Consider the following 17,096-nt stretch of genomic DNA (forward strand, 5'->3'; position numbering starts at 1 on the left):
GTGCGTGTCTACGTGTCTCTGTCTGCCCTGCGACGGACTGGCATCCCGTCCTGGGTCTTCCCCACCTTGTGCCCACGGCTTGTCAGGATAAGCTCCAGCTCCCCTGTGACCCTGGATGGGATGACGTTGCCGGGAAATGGATGGATTGGTACTTTCAAAATGCTGAAATGATGAGCACCTCTGGCAGAGGGGTCTCGACAACCTTGCGTGAGGAGACCGTTAACGCTGCACAACACTGCTTATTCAGTGGGAATTTGTTAGTAGGAGAGCCTGTGAGAGCTGATAGAAGAATCTTATGAATTTTTGATTGAACAGTTTGATTCCAATCTTGCTTAGTCTATTGCTGGCCTTTTCCTGGCTGATGTCCATCGTGTGGGAATTGCTGAATTTGGCTGAATCGATAAAGAGGTAAAACTGAGGTTATGGAAGGGGGTGATTTGGTGCACCTTAATCGTGTGATTCCCGTAGACAGATGCATCCTTGAGAGAAGTGTGAGGTCAACACTGATTAAAAAATTCGGAGGAATTTCAGGAACCACAGCATTCCTTATTAATAGTCCCTCCGAGTCTTTACCTTGTTGAAAATACAGTGAAAGCTTGTAATAACATGGGATAAGGTCAAAAAATAGGAAAGAGAGGCTGATTGGTTAGACTGATGTGAAACATCATCAGAAGAAAAACAGCTCTTTTACTTGTTCATGCTGCTTCTACCTTTTTTACATGGATTATAGTTAAGAATCAAACTAACCTCCAGAAGAATTCCACGAGGCAGAGAACGCAAGTGTGATTCAAAATGTGGGGCAGGTAGGGTTGTGCCAGAAGCTGAATTATATGAAGTTTGCTCTGTCTTAAGGCAAACCAAATAATGTGTGAGACGGGAGGGCGACTTGGTTCAATTATAAAGCTTTTAAGAAAAGAAAACAGATGAGGATTTTATTTTCTTCTTAAAATAGCCAAAATATTATGTTTTTAGTGATATGCAAGAAAAATCTGTGACTGTCCATCTAGCATTTTATTTGTGTTTCATAGAAGATCCAGAACATTTCTAGGTTTTAAGGTGAAGAACTAGACAGCATAAATAATTTTCGTCTGAGGTCTCATTACTGCCTCACTTGTGAAACTTAGTTGCATTTCTTAGCTTGATTGTTAGCATTCATGCATAAGTTTAAGACCATGACATAATTAAAATAGATGAGCAATATTTTTGATTATTAGTAAGTGACTTGTCACTTTAAAACTAGAGGCTGTTTTAAGTGTTTTTCAAGTAATCTCTTTATACCTGTTGAACCTGTGATAGGTATTTACCGTGTATGGAAGCTACATAACATCTTTGTTGACAGATGCTTGACATTAATCTGCCAAGCCTATAGTATTCATCCCTTCAGCTTTGTATAATTTCTCCAGCTGTCAGGGTCTGTAGCAGAAAACAGGTCATCTCTCCATAGACAAACAGTGAAATGGGTACCTTTCATTTAAAAAAACTTCATGGCAGACCCAGTTTAAGATGTCAATTCTTTCTGTGACTTTCACTCTCCTGCCTCTTGAGAAGATCAAACAAGAGTGACTTCACCTTAAGGTTTGGCCTCTGTGCTCTTTTTATAATCGGAACCCCTTTCTGACTTTTTTCTTTTTCTAAGAGATATGTTAATGAATATCCAGTATAAACAGACAAATTCCCATTGGGGTCTTTCTTTACATGTTACAGCAGCAGATGGCCGGACGCCTGACTAACAGTCTTGAGTCACCTCCTGTGAAAAGCCCAGAAATACTGTCCCAGTCTGTCTGCATTTTGACACTGAGATACAGGTAGCTAACAATGATCCATCCAGCTACGGTAAATATGGAGGACTAAAGCTTAATGTCCAGGGAAAAGAACAGAAAATGTATTCCCCAATTCCACTAACTAATTTCAGAATAAGGTATTCAGCGGGAATATTATCCCTTACATCACTGATGAAAGACTCTAAATTAAATGAGCTCATTTCATACCTAAATGACAGAGCCGAGAGACCCTGCATGTTCAAATTGTAGGTACATCATAAAAAGGTTTGTGTGCTCTGAAAGATTTAAATGAAGAATGATGCAGCATGGTCTTTCCATGCACCAGCAATAAGTTTGACGCTTTTGTAAAGAAATATATCATAACATAACACTGCCATTGCTAGATGAGGTGAACCACCAGAAAATGGATGATCTGATGCTGTAATAAATACAGTGGAGCTGATTTGACTGTTCTGAGAAGTTAAAAAGGGAACTCTGTACTGTACAACATAAGCATTGTGTAAGCAAAGATGTGGAAAATGTACCTTTTTTTACTTTACTCCATCCCTGGTTGCTTGCAGAATATAGAATGTAATCTACAGGGCAAATCTAAATGCTGCAAATCAGCACAAGCTATCCAACCTGGAGAATGGAGGAGTAGTACTAAATCACACCGAAAGAGAAAACCACTGAAACTTTATACTGTGCAATCTAATCCTTTGTTGCAATATATCCACTGATATGATAAAGTACCATTACCCACACTAACAACCCAATCCACTTTGATTGCAATTACTGTCAATAGACATCATAAAGCACTTGTACAGTGATTAACTAACTGTGTACTAACACAGAAGACTTACAGCCCACTTAAGCTCCAAGTGATAAATGTAAGGCACTTACAGCAGATGTAAAACAAAGTCAGTACAAATGCATCTTCTTGTGCTTTGCAAAATGAACAAAGTAACTGGCAAATAGATGAAATAGTCAGAAAACATTTAGAAACCCTCAGGATTTAAAGGGTCTGAAACTTTATAATTCAAATTACTTACCCAACATTGTACCCAACATGTACAAATAAAAACAAAAAATGAACTTGGAAAAGTTTAATCTTTTCTATTTTTATTATGGCTTAATTCTGGTTTCTTTGTTGCACTAATTGTATTCTTTTAATTTTTGGTCTTCTTTCACTCAGCTTAGAAAGGAAGATTTAATCTCTCATGAGACAAATGGGCTGTGACATCATGTCCTTTAAATATATCAGCACTGTCAGTGGATATCTTAAATGAATTTAATAAGCTAAAGAATGCCTTGAAACACATAATGTGTTTTTCAATATTCAAGTGCTGATGGCTGAGATTTTTAAGCTATAATTAGTTTTTGGCTTTATGATTAAAGGCATGTCCTGTATAACATCTGAAAGACAGACACTCTTCACTAACCACTTACAAAATGTTGTTCTTATTGTGAGGCAGAGAGAGGGGCTTTTAGAGAAAGTCATCAACCAATAAGAAAAACCTGTAAAAACAAGCTGATTGAGTAACTGGCACTCAGAGTGAATGAAATTCCACATGGGTGGAAAAGGGCTGACAGGATAGGCTCAAAATTGGATTGGCCACACGCCTGGGCTAAAGGAATGATGTATAAAAACAGCCAGGCCAGGAGGAAAAAAAGTTTGTCTGGATCTAGGCTCCAGCCAGAGGGGAAGAAGAGTAGAGTGAGGGCTCAGTAGCAATGTTTTGAGTTAGTTTACAGCTGTGCAGGACTCTGTGAGCAAAGGCAGCCTGGGAAGGTACAACTTAGGTGATACTGAGGGGCACTACAAGCCTGGAGGTCTCGATAGCATCAGTGGAGTCCTGAGTGCTCCAGGTGTGCAGTCCCAGAGGGAGAGAGTGTGAAGTAATATACAGTAAGCGGTGATTGTTGAAGATAGATGTCCCTGGCCAAACAGGATCGGCCAGTTTAGTTAGGAATGACAGGAGTGAATGAGTGAGTAGTTGTTGTAGTGATTTGGTAAAACAGTGTGAAAGTGGGTGATATAGAGTTAGTCAGAAGATTAGTAAAGATATGGAGAAATCTAATTGAGTGGAGACCTGAGACAAACAAATAAAACTGTGAGGGCTTTCCTGGAAGGAGACCAATGAAAAATACAGGAGCATGGAGGGGTTCTGCTTGCAAAATTGAATGACAGGCCACTAACAATATGGACAATTAAGGTAACATGCTGGTTTATACTACAGGTACACTTAATTGTTTTTGATTTAGTTAGGTTATCACAGTTACTGATGTATGATAATCAAATTAAAATCATGCCAAAAACATTTAATCAACATCTAAAATCCATGTACTACTATATCTGGATAGTGCCTTTCTTTTGATACTTAGTGTATAGGTTCAATTATCTAGATAATCATATTATCCAATAAGTAATTTGAATGTGAACAAGGAAAATGTCTGAAATCCTCTCAGCTAGTGGTAGTTTAAGTACTACAATTTTCTAATTTTCCTGTCTCTTTGTTTCTTGGCATGTGTAGCAAAATAAAAAAAACGACCTAATTTCCAGAAATCCCACCTCTAGCTACAGTGTATCTCCACTGACATACAAACCAAATACAGAATGAAGGTTAGGAGGAATGATAAAAAAAAACAAAGAAACACAGAGCAAATATTGTCCAAGATATTTTTAGATATTTTCCAGATTAATATCAAAACAAGGATTTGCTGTATATGGACTTTTTGATTCTTAACTGATGGTATGTAGGGTTATGTTTGAAACTGTCTTTTACACATTCTGTGATATACATGGAAAATAGGGTGTAAGATGTTTTGTGTATAATTATATAATTTTATATATTTATGGAATTATGATAGAATTATTGTGCTGTTACAGTTTGTAAAACCATTTTAAACTGTAGAGGGTTGGTTACAAAGCAATTTTTGTACATTTTAAAAATCCACTTTATTAAGACAATCTATTGATTGTATGAACAGATAATATCACATTTATTATTGTGGTGATCATTTTCAAAGTAGAGTTACAGCAAATAAGATTTTACTTTTGTTCATGGATAGAGGAAAGCTTTGATTCAAAAAGAAGTGGATAAAAGTCGATAATTGACTGTTCCTTTTGGTAATCTCTTGCCCAATAAAGCAGCACTATTCTACCAAGCTAAATTTAAGGTTAGAGATGGGAGAATAAACTAAGAAGGCAGGTTGACTTCAAAATACCTGTTCATTGATTGAAGTAAACAGAATCCTGACTGGAACTCGTTAATTATTCATATTATGTTAATATTACCCAACCCCTGGAGAAAATGATAAAAGTTAATAAGAGACAAAATGTTGGACCCATTTCTACGAGGAAACAACTACAAAACAGGATATTAATTGGTTATTCTCCTTCACATAATGAGTTTTGCGCAGAACTCCCTTTCCTTTAATTTCAGCAGGCTTTTCTGTCAATTCCTAGGGTTGCAAAAATAATAGTTACTTTCTTTTTGTATGGGTAATATTAAATAATGCATTATGCCCTTGGCTTTTTTTTACCCAGGAAAAAGCTTATACCATTGCCTGAAGTATGTATGATGTTTTCAAAATGTCCACAGGCTCCAAAACAGAGTTTGGGTTATTTTATTTAAGTTTATTATAATCTGATGTTCTGTACATTGTTATTTTAAGTGGCTATAATCTGTATTTTTAAATTCAGGGTGTAGCAGATGCTGTTGAGTGCTGTTTTCCTTAAAGTTAAAAATGCGTCACCTAATTTTTAAGGGCATACAAGTTGATGACATTACCACTATGCCATGAAGGCATAGGGTACCTAGAGTTATGTACGTATAATAATATTTAAGCTTGGTTAGTGCATGTTAGAAATGAAGTTATTTGAGAATGGAAATAAGACACAGTGTGCAGTGGCTTGAACAATTTTCAGAATTTCAAAGAATCTGGTGTGAAAACATGCCTAAGGATACATTACACACCAAGGAACTCTTTTTTTATTTGCGCACCAATAAGCTAAGCAAATGTTGAGGTGCATTAGGGCTGTGATGAGAGATTTTGAGTTTGAAAACATAGTAAAATAAAGGGCAGTGTTGACCAGCCATGGCACTCAGGGTTAAAATTGAAGTTGATGGCATTAGTCACCTTTTGAATGGAACTTTTTGAGATGGGAAGTTGTAGTTTAGGTGTATGACACAAAAACAGAATTTGATTGACTAAAATCATATGATCAAAAAAACACACAATTATCCTACCACCTGACATGGTTTGTCTTTCCATAACTCGCAGGACATGCAATGAAACACTTCCATCTTTGGATACGGCTGGGTGAAAGATTTTGTATGAACTGTCAAGCCTAATGCTGATGTTCTCTTTTTGACTGTGCCACAACACAGGAAAAACATTACTCTCTCGTGGGATTAAAAGGCACTAGTGTAGAGTTTTCAAACACAAAGACTTGTGGAGAATGTATTATTTTAAAGAGTGGAGTTAGGTTGGGCTGTTGAGTTGAACGTCAAGCTGGTCGTTCTTTATTGCTATTTTCCTATCTTGACCCGGCTGGCGCTAGTCAATGACAATACAAATGTGCAACAATGTGAGTTTTTCTTGTGTTCTCTGAGTTTCAGTGAAAAACTTGAACATGAAATCTACTATTACACTTCCAGACAGCTGCGAGACAGAGCTGTACGTCTTCATGCTTTTAAAAATAGAACATCGGATATAGGAAGAAATTGAGTGAAGGCTCCTGGGAATTGCCTAATTGTAGAGAGCTGCATGGTTTAGACAGTAGGCTTCTGCCCATTTTCAGTACTGTATTTACACTGATTATCCAGAGAAACGGATCACTTATAAATGCAGCGACTTCAACAGGTTATCAGAAAAATCATTTGTGTTACAGATGCACTGACAGACACGACACGGGTAAATTCATTATGCTGATTAAAATGTTTCATCAACAGAACGTGTGCTGTGAATGTTATGGGGCAGCAGCAGAAGAATAGTGACACAGGGAGGTGTCAGACGAGCAGCGTGAGGACGTATGTTTTCCTCGAGGAATATTGCAACAGCAGGATGAACCTGCAGGAAGGGCAGCAGGGGAGATCTCAGCACTTGGTCCATGAAGGCTATGCTGCCATCAGTCACTACAGGTCGAGTTTTGCAACTAGACATTCCTGCTCCAACCGTCACATGCAGTAGCGAATTTCCCCATGATTTTGGCGAGGTGTCTTATAGAAACTTACAGTCTCTCTGAACATGGTCTACCATTGACTTAGCTGTAACATCCTGCAAGGTTAGGAACTGCAGGCTGTTTTTCTGATGACAAGGAGCAGATCGGTTTCTTCCTGTGTCTTTATTTAAGTCACCTCCGGTAGCGTGCAGTGAGGTTCTGGCACGTCTGTGTCCTCAGTCTCTTTGGTTTCCATCTGTGAAAGGCCCTTTTGAGTGCAACCCACAACTGACAGAGGACTTCAAAAGAGCCTCTACGTAGTTCTGGCGGCTGCAGTTGCACTTCCGAAGAGCAGAATGTTATTCTAGCTTTGTTTTTCTGGCACGGTTTTTTAAAACTTGAAATTGTGAAGAAAAGTGACACTTGTGTTTCCTCTGTGCAGTGCAGTACTCTGATTACAGTAAAGGAAATTTTAAGTTTTTTCAAACAAGGCATACTATTCATTCTGTAACCTATTTTATTATGTGATTTTTGAAAGAATGAAAAAATCTGGAGGCCACTGCACGTGTTGTTCAAGACTACTGGAGCCTTTGCTTAACTGGTTCCAAAAAGGAATTTAAAGTGACCATTATGTTAAAAATGCCATCTTTACACAGCTTTTTGAGAAAGTCACTAAATTATGTATTGGCCAAAGAAACAATGTATTTGCTAAATTATGTGATAGCCAAGAAAAAAAAATGAATTAAGCAAGTTACTTGAATATCAAATTACAAAGTGTCAGCTCACAGAATTATCTCAAGAATGATCCCAGAATGAAAATGACTCACCAGATGATCCCAAGTCCATGGGTGTATGTGTGATACAGGTACCCAAAACTGTGTTTTTGCTTTTTAAGACAGATATGCCATTTTCCACCTGGAGTCTCTTTACAAATTCCCACCCTGCTCTGTGTCTTGTTTCCCTTCCTGGTATCTCTGCCTTACCTCTTCTTAATGAGGGCACTCAAAGACCTCAGGCTTTATTAATCAGGACTGTTCTTTGTCATATTTTAATGAAGATAAATGCATCCTTATCAGAAGGAGCTCTACAGTGAAAAATAGACTCGTCATCTGAAAAAGACCTTTCTATTCTTGGAATATCTATCTAGCAATTTCCAGGATGGGATTTGTTCAAATATTGAAGAAAGATGACAGCAAAGTTGGTCTTCCAAAAGAAACTCCTTGTTGCTTGTTGTCCGATAGGGAAGGTTCCTAATCTTTGAGATACAGGGGAGACCTGAGTTGGAAATGCTTGTTTCTATTGATTTTCTGTGACAGATCGAGAGGCAATATTTTTTTTCCCGATCAGGGAATGATTAAAACGCTGAAAGGACTATGGCCTGTTTGAAGATAGTCTTGTGAATCCAACATGGTGAAAGAGTTCAAAAAGAATCGAACAAAAAGGAAGTTTTAGTTATAGCAATGGATAAGTTTAAAAGGATTATGCATACCCTGTCATAATCAAGAAATGGAAAATATTTTTCAAAGAATACACTGTATGTGTGCTTGTGTTTGACTTGTGATGGAAACTGTCGTGGACAGGCCTGGGCTCAATCAGACCACTGTACAGTTAGACCTGTTTGCCAAGTGTGTTTGGATGAAAGACTATGTGGCTGGATATAACACTAGACCTGGCTGTTGTATATTCTGCTTGTTTGATTCAGCCCAGTTGGTAATAACCAAACCTGGTGTTGACTGGGGCATTCATCGTATTTACAAAGCGACATAACATTATGCTTAGATCGTTTCTCTCTCTGATGTATTTAAAGAGATTTTACAGCTAGTGTGACTTTTGAGTTAAGAATGGCCACTAATGCAGCCTCTCAGCCCATAGTGTTGGTCTTGTTACCTTTTCTTTTTGTTTTGTTATGATCGCTATCTGACTACCCTGAGACAGCTGAACAGTTAAACCTCTGATTGGCCTTGAATCAAATTCAGCCTCCACCAGAACGAACTGCTCACTTAGGGCCTTTCTTTGTGTTTGCTGCTAGTGACAGACTGTTCTGACTATCCAGGAAAGAGACAGCTGGACAGTTTGCAGAACATCCTTTGGGAAGAGCATGGGGGCTTTCTGTAGAGCTTCTGCCATATTCCTCCTCCCTCCTGCCTGAGCTTCTTTCCTATATTGGCATTTTCTGAGTTCCACTCTTAAATCTCTTGGCCGCAGAGCAGAGAGACTTGGGATGAATGAAGCAGAGGCTAAAGAGAAAGTCTCTTTTATTCCTGTGAAGTCTGACAAGAGTCGTGCTTGTGAGAGGGAATTACATTTCTACATTTTTGTGGAGAGTTATTAATGCCTACACATTTTTTGTAGTGCAGTTTAGCAGGGGTTTCAACAGATTTGGCAAATCATAGGCAAATTACATTTTTCTAAACAGCAACACATGACTGTCTACAGGTGCAGTTATAATTTATAATGCTGAAAACATACATGACTCGGATTCAGCTGTTTTTCTTTACTAATTTTTTATTTCTATATTTTATTTATAAATATAAGATATATAGAGTTAAAATGTATAAGGTGCCTAAATGTTAAAAACTGGAATATGTTTGTAACATTCTCAGAAAATGGAAAAAAATGGTTAAAATAGTTATTGAGAGAGCAAGAAAGTAAATTTCCTGCTTTTATGGTTATGGATGCATGGAGAGGATAAGAGCTCTGCAAAATGAATAATTAAAATCTTTAGCTCAAATATGATTGGTCCAAGCATGTTGACTATGAGAAACACATCTCATCATTACAGTAATGAGTTCTTAACCCCAAATAATAGACCCCTAAATGACTATGACCTCTTCTTAACGAATTGTCTATGAATCAGCAAATACTTACAGTACTGTTGCTTCCTTGCAAAAGAGAAGCATTAATATGTACCGGAAAAAAAAGAGTCATTTCAGAAATGCCCTTTAAACATAAGAGATTAAGGATTTCTGTTACAGTAATGATACTGTGCTGATAATGTTTTCCTGGCTTGAATAAATATGTTCCCAGGGACAAATTAATTTTTCAAAATACTCTTGAATGTTGTTTGTTTCTTTTATCCCATGTGGCAGTGAGAATCCGCTCAGTAAATGATTAGATTATATTGTCTCGTTGGCATTTCATATGCATTATGTGCGCCTGTGAAGACAGTTCAAAGGCACTGAAAGTCAAAAATCAATGAGAAATGTCTTTTAATTCTATCTTTGGAATATTACAGCTCCAGAATTAAGAAGTGAAGCTGTAGGAAGTGTTAAAAATCAAACACATAAATAACACAAAATTTGAAGATTTTTGTGTATGCACAAAAATTAAAAGAGATTGAAGATATTTAAAGGCAGAAAATAGTTCTTACATTTATGACATTTATGCAAAGATAATTAGTTAATTACTTGTCTATTAATTAGAGCAATGGCAGTTGTATTAGGCCAGCTGTGGATGTGACAGTAGGCATAATCCCAGTTCAGTAAATATGGTTATAGTGTAAGAAAGTGTATGGTACTATAGGGTAGGCTTCTACATGGATTGCTAGCTCACCAGTCAGTTTTAATTTTTTAACCATGAGTCAAATAGAAGTTCTTTTAATCAGAGACTCTGAGCTCTTCAAGAAGATGACAAGTCAGACCAAAGTTACAAGGGACCCATGGGAGATATACTGCATCTGTTCTGGTATCGTGGTTCAAAGTGCTTCTGATTTATTCTCTCTTAATTGTGATTTATCTCACCGTCAAAAACATTTCTGTCATAGTCTACCTTCATTTGTTTTGTCGAAGCCATTACCATCATTTACCACAGTCCTCTTGATAATTTTCACAGTATTTATGGATTGTCATATTATATTCTTCCTTTCCTTGTGTTGCTGGAGGATAATGTTTCCATGTGTCCCCTGTAACTCTTCTGGAATCCTGTACACAATGTGCCCCCACACTGCTTCACTTACCCCCTGTGGCAACGGCTTCAAACGAAACAGTTGCCAAATCTGTGAAGAGGCTGCTAATTATTGGGGGGAAAAAATATGACATTTCAAATAGATTAATTTAAACTAAAATAAAAAAATCCTTTAAAAATGTACCCTCTGGGTAAACTCGTTAAAACTGTACATAAATTAAGTTTAAGAAGCTTTTTTCCTGCTATCAGCAAAAAAAAAAGTAGTGAATAGTCAAACCCTCAACTTCTTCATACGACATCTTGCACTCGAAAGATTATGGAATTGTTTAATTTTGAAGCTTCACATGTAATTGTGGAAAAGAAACAAAGACCTCCTGTATTTAATTTCTTCTAATAAATACGTGATTTATTTAGAGGTGTTTTTGCCTGAAGAAGAACAATGATTCCAAATTTAAGGAGGACATTTATGGCTATCAAGCCCTTTCTTAGTAAGTATATAAGAATCTCACCCAGCTCTTTTTTTTAAAAACGCCAGTTTTAAGTTTGGACAACATGGCTGGATAGGTTTTTCCATAATCCCACCATCAATACCCCCTAACAACAGAACATGTACATTATTAAAATAAAACTAGTGAGTGGCACTGAATGAAAAATAAATAACATGGTCATATTCTTTTTTTACAAATAAAGAAAGAAAGTTTCATTCCTTACATACAGTAGATCTTGTTTCAGAGGTTACCAACGAACAAACATACACTCATTGAAAACCCAATTCAAAGCAATAAATATTACTAGGACAAAGCATTTGTCATATGCAGTAAAGGGCTTGTAAGCAAGGTATTAATATACTTCTTCCAAACACATGTGACTCTCTTTTTGAAATCTGGAATGACAGGGTGCTGACTACAATGAAAGCCAGTGTTTGCAGTGCCAAAAATAATGAGTTAAGAAGTTTTGAGAAAGGCAATAAGATCAAATCTACATTTACACAGACTCAACCAGAAATTGCATGTCTTATCAACATCTGTGAAATATAAAATAGAGAATTTTAATTACAGCTTAAAATAATGAAAAACATAATACTTTGTAAAGCTGCCTGATAGTGCATAAAATCCTTAAGTAACAAATAAAAAAATAAATGGACAGAGTTTAATTAAGACCTTTGGGTGCAATGTAAAACTCAGCCTAATTAACAGCAAGCATAACTGAAAATGTATTCCAGGAGACAAGCGGTTTATATTAATTTTCAAGCCATTGAAGCTCCTGACAGATGCTGGTTAAATAGTAGGGGCAATTAGCAGGTTTGGTTTATCAATGAGAGAGTAATTATTCCAGTTACAATTAACAGAGGTTTCTGAATGAAAGCATTCTAAGCAGCATAAAATAAAGCAATACTTATGACAATACTTAGAACATTTTAGCATGAAATACTTTAATTCACAGTTGAGGTGTGATTTTATATGTTATGGCTAAAGAGGGATCATAAAATGAAGAAATCATAAAAAAATAAATTTTAATTCAGATGGTGCTATATCAAAATAAAAGGGAGAGGGATCCCTTTTAACCAGACCAGATAATACCTCGCTAAATACTGAAGTGAACATACCTGATCTTATTTATTTGTAATCACAACCAGCCTTCTCCTTCTATAGAACCAAGGTAATGCTGACTGTATCTCACCCAATGTGAAGAAGGTCTGGTATCTGTGGTGCATGTTAAACAGGCACAATTTAAATTTAACTCTATGAATACAATAGTTTATCTAATCTGAAGTATAGTCAAAGATGAAAGTTTTCTACATTGTGAGTCATTTGCTCAAATTGCTTGGAAATGTTTAAGGAATAGAAACTTTAAACTATTGTAAATGCCATTGCTAAAAATTAAGCACGTTAAATAGAATGTAGATGTTGCTGTGATCTGATACAAAAAAAGGTATTTGGCGATCATTATAGCCTTTGTTTTAACGTGCATTTTCTGTTGTTAATATTTTACCAGGCTATATAACAGGGCAAGCACAGAAAATAAATGTCAGCTGAATCAATTCAGGTTTGGCAGTAGTTCATTTTCAATTTAAATGGAGCATACAGGTTGGTAGGATGATAAAGCATTTCTGTAATCTGGCCATTAGTCAGAATATCACTGCCAGCCTACCTGCCTGCTTTTACCTTCCTCCCACTCTGTCCTCTTATTTTCTCACAGTGACGTCTGTGATCTCAAATGCAGCTACAAAGCATTCATTTAAATTAAAAAAGCATCACACATACTGTAGACACTGGTCAGGAACCAGGAACAGCAGGAACTCTGTTCTAATACCCTCTTGTTCTTCAGTTTTGATCATCTGGGAATTAGAAACCGAGAATGGTATTTTCAGTGTCAGCCTTTATGTTATTTCTATAATAAGCTAGAAAATTAGTGGCCATACCTGCCCAACTGAAAGATAACCTAAAAGTGAAGGAAAGGCATGGAGGGAATGAAATAACTTTATTTTCACTCATTTTATGTGTTGTAAAATAAACTTCTGCTGTTCTGTAAATACAGAAAACATAAAAAATAAGCAAAATACAGTACATCCACTCAAATCATGCTGCTATCCTGTTTAATATTTATACTCAGATAAGCCAATTAAGAACAAGTTTGCATTTATGATAACAACGTGAAGATCCCTGTATACAGACAGGAATTTAGCAGAAGAATTTAAATAAAATACCTTGCCCAAGGGTACAACAGCAGCATCCCACCTAGGATTTGAACCCACAACCCTTTGATAGGGAGGCAAGCACCCAGATGACTAGTTAATGCGGCAGCTTTCAGCGATGTGTTCACTATTGCTTTTTTTTTCTTGTCTGCCGAATGAGACATCTGCCAGCCTCAGGGAATAACGGTGCTGCAGAAAAAGCTTTTCTTCTGAAACCTAATGAGCGTAATAACACGTTGCATCACGCCTCAGTAGTGTTTTCTTTTTAGCCAGATTGTTGTTCCAGGCTTGACAGTTTCTTCTCCGGACGGTGACAAGGCAGCACTGCCCTCTGAGAAAATGGTATTGAGTAGTCAGTGCTCCTTATGAAAGTCATGAAAGTGACAAGCATTTAAGAGCAGGCAGCAGTGTGGAAGACGGTTTTGATACAGGATGACAAAGGCATGTGTTAAATTTATCAGCTTCAAATGTCATTCTTTCTTTCCCTCTGAAACCCTTTTCAAAGCATGCCTACCCCCACAAACTCTCAAACCTCCACCAGTTGTGTTCTATTAATATATGCATTATATAGTTACAGACAGAAATTTCCATATCCCCACATAAGCTACTCAAAATAAAAAAGTGCAGTGTTGACATAGAGGATCTGAATAAAGCAATATCAACATTTGTATGGACAGGAAATCAAATATAAGACTTTGCAGTTCCCCAGGGATTACGGCGGATGCCGAATCTGAAATACTATACCTGGGCAATACAAGCAAGAATCCTCCAGCAGCGGATTCATGCACCACCAGACTCCACCTGGGTGGATATGGAGGCTGAACTCAGTAAACCAGCTTCTCTTGTAAACCTCTTGGCTAAAAAGAACCCTTTAATAATAAATGTACTGAGAACATGGATCAAGATAACTAAATTCTTAAGTTATCATCCCTCTCTTTATATGCTATCTTCACTTGTGGGCAACCTGGACCTACCTCCTGAAAAGACAGGCTCCCACTTTACTAATTGGCAAAAGCAGGTATACATAGAATTTTCTACTTATTTGAAGGAGGGTATTTAAATCATTTGAGCGTCTTCGAGCACAATATCATATACCAACAAAAGACTTCTTTAAATATCTCCAGGTCAGGCATTGTGTGGGTACCAGGAATGGTGGTCCTGATTTGTTCAGCAGCTCGCACACACTAGAAAAAATCTGTCTAAAGAACAGGAACTGAAAGAAATTTCTATCCAAGCTTTACACTTTCTTGTCTAGGCATGAGGTAGACTCCCAAAAATGTTTGCAGACAACCTGGAGCCAGGAACTGAGGTGCTGTATAGATGATAAGACTTGGAAAACTATTCTTTCATTGCCTTCAACAATCTCCGTCTGTAAAGAAATAAAAAATAGAAATGCAGTACAGTTTGTTACATAGAGCATATATATCTCCACAGATCTATAGCACATTTAGCACAGACACATAACCTAACTGCCCTAAATGTAAAACCCAGGTTGGAACACTGTTCCATTGTCTGGGGGAATATACATATGTCCAGAAGTTCTAGTGGGAGGAATATAAACACATATCTTTGATCTTTGTAATACAGTTAGATCCTCATCCTCTCACATGCATCTTGGGAGTCTTGCCTGTTCGGCTGCTGAACCATAGAGACATAGTCCAGCCTGTTCTGATGCTGGCAAGAAAGGCAATCATGACCAGGTGGGTGGGTCTTTGACGAGCCCCCTCTCTAGCCCTTTGGTAGTTACTAATAAGAGACTTGATCTCTTTGGAAAAGTTAAGATTCATTCTAAAAGGTGAACTGGACCTTTTAAAAGATTTGTGGGATACACCTTTGAGAGCACTAGGTTGAAAAGAGGAGCTCAGTATATACTCCTAAGCCATTATATTTAATTATCCTATAACCTTTATGCCTTTTTATGGTAAACTCTGATATAGCTGTGACTTTACCTGTTTTTCTTTCCTATTTCACTTCTTTTTTCCCTATTTCCATTCTTCATTTATTTTTCTTACATTTATTGTTATTCTCTTAAAAAGTGTAAAAATTGATGTCTCTGCTGTGATATTTAATAAACAAAATTAAAAAAAAACATGTGCAGTGCAAAGCACAGGAATAGAATCATTATCTCATAGCACTAACTGTATATCTAAACATTAATATCCTGCATTTTAAAATGGTACACTGTTATGCAAGTCTCAGGCATCTCATCATTAGCAGGTCACTCACTGTACCATCATTACAGCTTTGATTATTAACACAGCATAGTCTGAGTGAGAAGAAACAATACTTATCATTTAGCAGTCTCCAATTTACATTGATCAGAAGCTTCCATAACATGAACCCAGCAATGCAAGGTTACAGTATTACACCCTGATACAATCTTTCAGAAGTGTTAAGTACTTAAAACATCTATTGCATTTACAAGTTGCTTGTGCAAGTGGTTACTTTTTTAAAACATCTGAAGTTGGGGAAATATCTCAACGTGTCCCTTATAGTAACTACACACACATGACATAGACACTGACACTGATGGCTGATCCCTCCTACAAGTAACTGCTAATAGAGTACTTTTTAAAAGTAACTTTCGACAATATTTGTTTTCATTTATTAATCAATATACAATATTATATAATTAATATTATATAATTATACAGTATATGTATAATATGTGTTAAGGAGGAAGTGCTTATTGTGGGAGACTTTAATTCTTTTCACAGACAGAAAAAACATCACAAGGAATGTCAGTGCTGTGATCACAATGTGGTATATTTATAAGCATACTTAGAAACTGCAGATGTAGAAAAAAAGACTAAAAGGAATGAGACAGAGAGTAGGGGAAATACAACACACAAGGACAGATGTAGAAACAGAAGAGACCATTTGGCAACATTTTAAAAATATTCACAACGGCAGAAAGATTAAGAGCTGAAAATTGTGATTTTCCTTTCTTTCTACTTCTTCATTCTAAATATATTCTGCTTGAAGCACAGAATAGGTTCATCCCTAGAGCAAATTTGAAGGGCTGGAGAATAGTGGTCAAAATCGTTTAAAAATCACTAAAGAAAATATAAGGAGAAGGAAAGCATTTTATAAAATGATTAGAAAGAACATCATTGAGTTAAGGTAATGGAGGACTGTACATTAAATTGCAATCACAGGTAAAAGAATATTAGAAAGATCAAGAGATAGAAAATAATTTTGCAATGGAGACTAAAGCAAAAAACAATGTTTTTCAGTATTTTAGCAAAAAACGCTAAAGGATGAAATAAAGTGTCCCACAGATAATAACAGGAAACATTTAGACAATAAAAGGGAAATACAGTAGCTATGACATTAAAAGTCAATTTCACATTCTATATTAAAAAAAAACATTCTATATTAAAGTTAGTTGCTTATGCAGACTTTAATATACTGTTCTTAGAAGCACGTAAGATGTTACATGGTGTTCTACTAATTGTACCAAAGGAAATTACAAGTTTTTTCATCGACTTTAAACAAAACTATTCCAACAGTCACTCAAGATAGGGCCAATACTCACTGATTGGAAAATTGCTCATGCATTTTTCTACGA

The sequence above is a fragment of the Lepisosteus platostomus genome, chromosome 20 (genome assembly GCF_059453375.1).
Source record: "Lepisosteus platostomus isolate fLepPlt1 chromosome 20, fLepPlt1.hap1, whole genome shotgun sequence".
NCBI lineage: Eukaryota > Metazoa > Chordata > Actinopteri > Semionotiformes > Lepisosteidae > Lepisosteus > Lepisosteus platostomus.